The sequence below is a fragment of the Hordeum vulgare genome, chromosome 1H (genome assembly GCF_904849725.1).
Source record: "Hordeum vulgare subsp. vulgare chromosome 1H, MorexV3_pseudomolecules_assembly, whole genome shotgun sequence".
Taxonomy (NCBI): Eukaryota; Viridiplantae; Streptophyta; class Magnoliopsida; order Poales; family Poaceae; genus Hordeum; species Hordeum vulgare.
Window position 1 is genome coordinate 141,735,827 of NC_058518.1, and position 8,330 is coordinate 141,744,156.

The window sequence follows — 8,330 nt, forward strand, 5'->3', positions numbered from 1 at the left end:
TGACTGTAGTGAACTCGGGAATCTTCTCCACCTCTTCCCCGAGTGTTTCCCTTCCCATAGAACCCTTCTCCTCCCCTCCCGAATCGGCACCGCCATGGCCTCGTCGTCGCCGGTGAACCAGGGCCATCCCGTCGTTCATTCGACCACCAGTAGGTAGGAGGTGATGCCCCGGTTCCATTCCTGTCATCTCTTGGACACGAGGGCGTAGGAATCATCGCCGGCATGCTTCCTCTCCCCTTTGCCCAGAGGAGGAAGACGACCCTCACAGGCATGCCCCACCTATCGGTGGACTGTCTCTCCCACTCTCTCCTCTCTGTGCCACTGACCGCAAGGCCCCGTGCGTCAGGTTTAAACCTGACGACGCGCGTGCGCGTGGACTGCTGGCTGGCTAGCTGAGCAGTTGGGCCGGCCCAACAACTGGCCGAGTCTAATACCCCATATGTAACCCATGCCATATTTGGATCCTTTCCTATTTGGAACCATGTTTTCAATGCTATAAGAGTTATCATTTCATGTGGATTCGTATTGTGTCTCCATCTTGCATCATGGCATTCTTTTGCATTCATGGCATTCCATTGTGATGTTGTTCTTGCTTGTTCCATTAAGAGTGCTAGTCTGGTTGTGTTGTTGTTATGATGTTTTCAAACTATGTTGCTTTCAGACAAGGTTTCAAAAACCCTTTCTCCATTAATATTTGAACTCATGAATTAACCTTGATTAAACCTATTTTAAAAATGTTAGTTAAGTAGAGGAGATTAATTATGATTGAGGGGTAACTCCCATTGTGGAATATCACTTGGATTATTGTAGTAAATATTATAAACAACATCATTAATTCATGTTTTGGTGTATAATTTAATTACTCTGAAAATCTTGTTTTATTTTTGTTAATTAGGGCATAATTCCCTTATGCTGTAAGCATTTTTATTTTATTTCCTTCAAACCCCTGTGTGGCTATGGGAATTTTTGTTCGAGTGTGTTTATTTAAAAGGAGTAAAACTTTTTGTTTCTTTCCACAAAGGCCCAGGTGGGCTGGCTCCCTGCTCTTACCCGCGCTTTGCCTTTTTCTCCTTTTCCCCGCATGCAGCCTGCTTGGGGTTCCTCTTCCTCCCTGACGCCGTCCCCTTTTCCCCCCTTCTTTCCATCAGAGAGGGTCGTCGCCAGTGAGAGAGACCTCCCGATGCCGTGCCCTCACGGACGCCGAGACCCTATATAACCCCTCGGCGTGCGTACCCCTCCTCCTAGGGTTCCTCCCCTTCCTTCTCCTCCGCCGCCAGCACCTTCTTCTCCCTCCATCTTCTTCCTCGTCAGATAAGTTCAGAGAGAAAGTTGAGGTTCAGAGAGCGGTGCGCCGTCGATCCCGCGTCGTCCTCGTCGCCGGTAGCCTTCCCCGCGACGTCCAAGGCATCCACGAGGATGGGGGTTCTCCCCCGTTCCATTCCCCTCGCTAGTGGGGCTGTTCCCCCTCTCTGGCGCTCCCTCCACGACGAGCTCGCTGGAGCGAAGCGTCGGGTCGTCGTAGGCCATCTTCCCCTTCTTCCTCTCCTCGGTAGCAAGCGCGCCTCCGAGCACACCAGGGTGAGTAGCTCTCTTCCTCCTCCATCCTCTTATCCTCGATGTAGATCTCTGGTCGCCAAAGCTGTCGCCACGGTTGCCGTAAATAATTGCTCTCGTGCGCCGCTGTCGTGGGCCTCCTCCTGCCGCGGTTGGCACGGGAATGGAGCTCCCGTAGACCCAGGATACCGAGCCGTAGCAGCCGTTCGGTTTAGATCACCGGAGTGTCGTCGGAGGACCTCCCATTTTCTTGCCGCTGCTGTTCTGCAATAGGAGCAGAGGGGAATGCTCAAAAGAGCAACTCCCCCCTCTCTGCTAAGTGTCGAATGCCTAGCCCAGTGGCAATGTGCCTGTTGTTGCTTCGGGCAGGTCTGGAGTTCGAGCCACAGCGCCCCCCTTTTTGGTCTGGGATTTTTCCCCTTCACTGTAGTGTCTGGCAGCGTCTGCATAAGAGGGTTTCCCCCTCTGGTTGTGGAGCTAAACTGCGGTAGCCCAGTGGTGCTTGTGTGGAGCAGTGATGTAGGAGGTACTGGGTTCGAAACCCAGGGCCTCCCCTTTTGTTTCTTTTTCCATTTATGCTATTTTTCTTTTTCGTTTCTTTTGCTGCAATTTGCTGTTTGTTTCTTGTAAAAAACAGGGGGTGTTTATTTCTCGTAATGCCTAGAGTGCATGTGTGAGCACATGAGTGTATGTGTGTGTGCATGAGAGGTGGTGTGTGCACTAGTGTGTATGTGTGTGTGTGTGCATATGAGTGAATGTGTGCACACATGTGAGTGTGTGTGTATGTGTGCATGTGGGTGCACATATGCACATGTGCAAGGGGGCCTAACCCTCATGTTGCACATACTTTCGTAGTGTGTGTGTGTGTGAGCACATGTATGTGTGTGTATGTGCTCATGCATGTGTGTGTGTGTGCATGGGTACATATGCACTTGTGCATGAGGGCCTAACCCCTCATACTTGCCACTATGGTGTGGTGTAGTTGTGTGTGGGGATTGTGTGTGTGTGCATGTGTAGGTGTAGATGTTGCTACATGTGCTATTATTACATGTGATGTTATTCATATATAGCATGTTGGATTCTAGGTGGTGTTTTTCGAGCTAGTTTCGTGCCTTGATGTTACATGCAAGTACCCTTGTATTATATATGATTTTGGGGTAGAATCATCCCAGGAATCCATTGGTGTAATCATATTTCACTTTAGATCAACTTCATAAAATTGTTATTTTCTGTCACGATGCCATGTTTAGTGCTTTGTATTAGGTGGTGCCTTGACCCTTTGAGGATGAACCCTTGATGTAGTGGTAGTGGGTGAACCCCTCTACAGCATGGGGTCTTTGTTTTGTTCTTAGGAATTTGTATGCACCTATTGTGCCTTGTCAAAGTTGACACCTGGCTGAAACTGACAGATTTGTGAAACCTTGTGATTTTCACCAACTCTGGGAATCTGATGTTATTTGCTTCCCCTGTTGTCTTGTATGAATGTGCTCCTGTGTTGGCAATCAACCCATCCAACAAACTAAAGTTTGTGAGATTTTGTGTTTGTCTAGCTCCCCGTTAAATTTCATGCTTATTCACTTCCTGTAGACATCATTTTGGAGGCTGCCAAAATGCTTCAGAGCATAAGCAGCTGGTGAAAATCTGTGATTTTCACTAAGTCCTAGAATCTGTAATATTTTGTTCAAGTTTGTGTCCATAGATCTGCTCATGGGTGACTCCTTTGTATTAACTTCTTGTTCAGGGTTGTATAGCTTTTGGATGGATTTTGCCTCATATCCACGAAGATATCGGATGAAATCTCTGTCATACGTTTGTTCCGAGCAGTTCTAGCTCATACTTGGTTTGCAAGTGGTCTTTAATCAGATTTTGTGGACAATCACTTTGAGGAAGCATTCTTACTATTTTGTTGAGGTGCAATTGCTATTATTCTTGCTCAGATGTTCCTGCCGTTTGATTCAGATTTACCTTGAATATTATTCTCTGGTCTAATGTGTTGTCCATCTTCAGGATGGCTCCACCAACTCTCCAGAATCTGGGTCGCGAGGGTGCTGAAGTTCCGCCACCACCCCCTCCACCACCTCCGTCGCTGCGTCCTCCTGCAGAGGCTTGGCAAGCGGTGATGGCTGCAAAAAATGCTAACACCCAGATGTTAATCCAGCTGTTGCAAGAGAGTACCAATCAGCAGCAGGGCAATTTCAACCATGGTGGTAATCAGTTTGCATCTCTGAGTCAATTCCTGGCAAACGAGCCGAAGACCTTCACGTTGTGTGATCACCCGTTTAACGCTGAGGACTGGATTCGGGACATGAACAAACACATTGAGTGCAGCAATGTACGTGCAGAGGACTTCGTCAAGTTCACAACGTTTCCGCTCAAGGGTCAGGCAGTAGTTTGATGGCAGCAGTTGAAGGACTCCAAGGGTGGCAGACTGATCAGTTGGGATGAGTTCTGCAGAGATTTCAGGTCTCACTATATCCCGTCTAGCTTTGTGGAGGAGATGCATGAGAAGTTCAGATGCTTGAAGCAAGGTGGTTCCTCTGTGTACAAGTACAACGTCGAGTTCCATGAGCTGGCTCGATATGCCTTGCAGGACATTCTAGATCAGAAGAGCAAGATCTATCAGTTCAGAGGTGGTCCGAGAGAGGACTTGCAGCTGGCCCTCGCCCTGCACGATCCCGATGAGTTTGATAAGTTCTATAACTTGGCTCTCAGGGCTAAGGCAGCTTTGCTAAGGGTGGAGAATTCCAGGAAGCCTTTCACAGAGTCCAGTTCGTCGTCCTCAACTCAGGTGGTTCCGAAGTAGCGTCAATACTGGGTGTGTCCTCCTCGTCCTCGGCAGACTCAGCAGCTCAAGCAATCACATGGTCGTGGTTCTTCCCACCCACCAAACCCATCGTTCCAGTAGAGGTTTCAGCAGCAGAAGCAAGGGAATCCTCAGGTGCGGTTCCTTCAGCCGGCACATGTTACTTGTCACAAGTGTGGGCATAAAGGTCACTATGCCAACAAGTGCACCTCTCAGCTGCGTCTTCCACCTCCTCCTCCAAGGAAGCCTGCTGAAGCACACAACTCCATGGAAGCCTGCTGAAGCCAACAAGTGCACCTCTAGTGAAGTTCCACCCCAGGTCCGCGAGATTCAATATGGTGAATGCAACTGAAGCACACAACTCCTGAGACGTGATTTTGGGTAATCTCTTGGTTAATGATATTCCTGCTAGGGTTTTGTTTGATTTTGGTGCGTCGCATTCGTTCCTCTCCATTCCATTTGCATCCAAGCATAATTTTCATGTAGAGGAGCTTCCTAGAATGTTGTGAGTAGTATCTCCGGACACGTTCATGCATGCTAGTACTCGAGCCCAGATGTCTCTGTCAAGATGGGCAATTATGCTTTTCTGGCTTCTCCTATTGTCCTTGGCAAGTCTGATATCGATTTGATCCTTGGGATGGATTGGTTGGCTATGAACAAGGCGTCTATATATTGTGAAGCTAAAGAAGTGAAGCTAACTCATTCTTCGAAGGACGTGATTATCTTCGTAGCACGTGATGACACGGTCCGTCTGTTTTCCTTGAATGAGAAGGGTGAGGTCTCTCCAATTTCGCAAGTCCCAGTGATCTGCGATTATGAAGGTGTTTTTCCTGAAGAACTACCAGGAATGCCTCCACACCGAGTAGTTGAGTTCGTAATTGAGCTTGAACCAGGTACTGAGCCTGTGTGTAAACGGCCATACAAACTGGGTCCAGAAGAGCTGAAGGTGTTGAAGAAACAACTTGATGAGCAAGAGCATCTAGGTCTGATCAGACCAAGCTCATCTCCTTGGGGCTGTGGAGTTCTTTTCGTCAAGAAGAAGGATGGTACGGAACGACCGTGTGTCGATTACCGTCCATTGAATAAGAAGATGATCAAAAACAAGTATCCACTTCCTAACATCAATGAGTTGTTTGAGCAATTGAAAGGGGCTAAGATCTTCTCGAAGCTTGATCTCAGGATGGGTTATCACCAGATTCGCATTCGCGAAGAGGACATTCCAAAGACTGCTTTAAGACCTAGCTTTGGCTCGTATGAGTACACGGTGATGTCTTTCGGTCTGGCCAATGCTCCACCGACCTTCTGTCGGATGATGAATTATATCTTCTCCCCATTCAAGAATGAATTCGTCTTGTTGTATCTTGATGATATTCTAGTCTTTTCGGAAACTAAGGAAGAGCATGAAGAACATCTCAGGCTTGTGCTTGATAAGCTAAGAGATCATAAGTTCTATGCTAAGTTTTCCAAATGTGAGTTCTGGTTGAAAGAAGTTGTCTACCTTGGGCACATCATCTCTGCCGAGGGCATCAAAGTTTATCCGTCGAAGGTGCAGGCCATTGTTGAGTGGGAACCTCTGCAAAATGTGAAGCAGCTTCGAAGCTTGCACGGGCTTGCAAGCTATTATAGAAGATTCATTGACAATTTCTCCAAGATTGCTAAGCCTCTCAAAAGTCTTCTTCAGAAGGGTGTGAATTATGTCTCGTCTCCAGAGTGTCAGTTGGCTTTGGACACACTCAAAGAGAAGCTCACTTCTACTCCAGTCTTGGTTCCTCCTGATGACTCCAAACCTTATCAAGTGTTTTGCGACGCCTCTCTTCAAGGTCTTGGTGCAGTGTTGATGCAAGACAAAAAAGTGGTAGCTTATACCTCGAGGTAGTTGAAGACAAGTGATTAGAATTACCCGAGTCATGATCTTGATTTGGCGGCAGTGGTACATGCTCTGATGACTTGGAGACACCTCTTGTTGGAAAGAAAGGTCGAAGTGTTCACCGATCACAAGAGTTTCAAGTACATCTTCACCCAGCCTAACCTAAATCTTCGGCAAACTCATTGGGTTGAGATGCTCCAAGATTTTAATTCGAGCGTGGAGTACACTCCAGGCGAATCTAATGTCGTGGCAGATGCTTTGAGCAGGAAGGCTTACTGCAACAGTCTCATTCTGAAGCCTCTCCAGCCTGATCTTTGTGAATCTTTCAAAAAGCTCAACCATCTGTTAGTACCTCAGGGATTTCTTGCTAATCTTCAGATTTCTCCTACCTTGGAAGATCAGGTCCGACAAACTCAACTTCCTGATGCAATGGTGAATAAAGTTAAGATTGGCTTGGCAAAGGGAGTTCCCAAATATAAGTTCTTTAGTGTTGATGCCAGAGATACATTATTCTTTGAGGATCGTCTTGTCGTTCTGAAAGGGGATCTCAGAAAGGTTATCATGGAAGAAGCTCATAACTCTCTTCTCTCGATACATCAAAGAAGTTCCAAGATGTATCAGGATTTGAAACAAACCTTCTGGTGGACTCACATGAAGCGTGAAATTGCTCAGTTCGTAAATGAATGTGATGTATGTCGAAGGGTGAAAGCAGAGAATCAACGTCCAACAGGTCTTTTGCATCCTTTTCCCATTCCCGAGTGGAAGTTCGAGCATATTGAGATGGATTTCGTCACCGGATTTCTGAAGTCCAAGAAGGATAACGATGCCATCTTCGTCGTCATCGACAAGTTGAGCAAAGTAGCTCATTTCCTTCCAGTCAAGGATTCTATCTCGGCAACTCAGCTTGCATAGTTGTACACTTCGAGGATAGTCTCATTGCATGGCATTCCAATGCTGATTTCTTCTGATCGCGGAAACATCTTTACTTCCAAGTTCTGGGACTCATTTCAGTCTGCGATGGGTACTAAGATTCGATTCGGCACAACCTTTCGTCCTCAGACTAGTGGGCAAGTTGAGAGAGTCAATCAGGTCCTCGAGGATATGCTAAGAGCCTGTGTTATTTCCTTTGGCATGAAGTGGGAAGACTGCCTACCTTTTGCTGAGTTTTCATATAACAACAGCTATCACGCAAGTTCAGGCAAAGCTCCGTTTGAGATTCTCTATGGCAGGAAGTGCCGTACCCCACTCAACTGGTAAATGATAACACAAATAATTTTTGTGGTGACATGCTAACACACATATAAGAACTTCAAAGTAGAGCAAGTAAGATATGCAATTCAAGTCAAGACAATAACAAGCAAGAGTCTATATTTAGTACTGAAAATAGGAAAGTAATATCATAAAGGTGCAAGTGCTCTTGCTGTCCGTGACTTGATGTCTCCAAATGGTGTTTGCGTGCAAGAAGTGGGAGATGCGTTTAGAGCATAAAAATATTATATAGTTTAATTGAGAACTCAATCTACTAAAACTTCACACTTGGTCTCCTTCGGAATATTATTTTGACTCATCCCCATACCACTAGTTAGGCACAAGTCAAAATGATCCTCTCCCTTTCGACTTTGAGCACTCATGCAATGGATGAGCGTAAGAAAGATATGTTGGCACTTAGGATGGCAAAGAGAATAATGATGGGGAAGGAAGAAAAAAAGGTGTGAAAGGATCTCATCAATGAGGACAATCATAGGCGAGAGAAAGCCAAATGATGGATATGATGTGAGGAGTAGGGATTGCCATGCAATGGATGCACATATGAGCTAAGGTAAGCTCTCCAATGGAACTAGTGGGGGTGCATCCAACTTGCTTGCTCACGAAGACCTAGAGCTCATTTAAGGAGGCTCATCATTGGAATATACAAGCCAAGTTCTATAATGTAAGGGTCCCCACATAGTTATGCATGAATGATAATCTCTATGGAGTACATATATAACAATGGAGTATGAGTGTGGATCTTTCAAAAGGAATAGTAGTGTTGCCCCCTTCTCTCTTTTTATTTCTTTACTTTTCTTTCTCTTTCTCTTTTTATTTTTTTGTGGCCTCTTTCTCTCT